Genomic DNA, 1,758 nt, shown 5'->3' with positions numbered 1-1,758 from the left:
TGTCATTAATTTAATTTCACATAAAAATAAAGTTTCAATCTAATTCGATAAAGAAGGGCAAAACGATAAATGCACATCATCGATTAACAGTAACAGACCGGATTCTCGATAATCGCCGACTTAATGCTACTGCGTAACCCAGTATGCTCGTTAATTGGTTCGGCTTGTGCTCGAGTTCCATGAAAATATATAAAAATTAAAAATGGATAATTACAACCTTATTCCTTGTGTAATTTTGAAATTACTTATCAAGTCTAATATTTTATCTGTTGGTACTATTGTCCCTTGCCACTTAACTCATTAAGAGCCGATGATTTGCATCTTTCAATCTCTTAATTAAAATGCTTAAAATAATTATAAGAGATAGTTGTCAATGGAGGGTTAGTAGAGTGGTAAGATCCATACTTTTAAGTGGAGAGGTTATGGGTTCAACCCTTGCGCACAATAAGCATCTCCCTGAGGATGTAATCAAGGTGCGCGCAAGCTGGCCCATATGAACATAAGATACCAACAAAGTATATATAGTTATGATTAATTTAATATGTAGTTAAACCATTTTTCTATCTAGGGGATATAAAATGTAAAAAGAGTACCTATCCTGATAAGACCTAATAAGTTCACCTAGTATCAGTGTCTTGCTATGTTTGATATGCAGGGTAATACTGTTTCTTTTTCTTCATCCAACTGAAAAGTGTTTAAGAAAACCTCATTTGGTGGATGACAACCCCCTTCATCTTTTTGTGAATACGAGAGTTAATTATCCATTTAGTGGGGAGGTTAGATCAATATGATTTATTTCCATTAACGGAAAAAGACAAGTCTATTGATAGTCCATTAGTAGATAATTGATTATTTCCCTTGTGAGGAGGTGAGTCACTGTGATTCAATGACCCAATTCACTGCATTGAGAATCTCGAATTGTATAATGTGCGGTTTGGGCCTATATAAACCCAACCCCTTTATTGCATGTGGTGTGTAATAGAGACACTCCTCGCACTTGCATTATTTGTTACTTATTGTTTTAAAAGTCTATTTCTTTGAGTTTGTCTTTGTGTTGTGGTGTAGCTTTTGACTCATTGAAGGTACTAGAAGAACTACCTTATGTTCTAGTTTGAGGTTGTTTTATCTTGGAGGGGGTGGTGCGAAAAACCCTTGAAAGCAGCACTCAAGGTGTAGCTCAACCTCATTTGTTGGTGGTTTGTTCGATTGTAACGTCAAGTTTTTCAAATTGGCTAATGATCTTCATCTTTCAATTGTATTACAATTCCATTATTGTGTTTTTTAGAAATTGTAATACAGTCACTCTACATGATATCAAAATAAAAGGGTTTTTATGCTTATTAGCAATAAAAAATCAATAAATAAATAAAGGAGGCCAAAAATAATTTCACAAAATACATTGGTAACAATGTCAATTAAAATAGTTTGTTTGTTATATGATCATATTGTCCTAAATTCTAAGCAACTATAGACGATTTTTGTTAAAATGGAACTAAATAGCTTAACTAAAATTTGTTTTTGAGCGTAAGTAGTCATTTCTTAAAATGGTTAAAAAATAATAATAATAATAATATTTCAAAGTAAAAGGTCAGAATCCGTTGGGGATAAGGCTAAAGTCCCGCCTTATATTATGTAATACTCCCATTTACAATATATAAAAGCACTTGCTAAAAAAAAAAAAAAGAAAAAAAATAAAGAAGTAATCCATTTATTTTTAACTTTTTAAAAATAAACCCAACTTAATGCCGATTTTACTTA

This window comes from Hakea prostrata, chromosome 3 (genome assembly GCF_041222555.1).
Source record: "Hakea prostrata isolate BN-2017 chromosome 3, UWA_Hpros_2, whole genome shotgun sequence".
Lineage (NCBI taxonomy): Eukaryota > Viridiplantae > Streptophyta > Magnoliopsida > Proteales > Proteaceae > Hakea > Hakea prostrata.
This window is presented reverse-complemented; position numbering follows the sequence as displayed.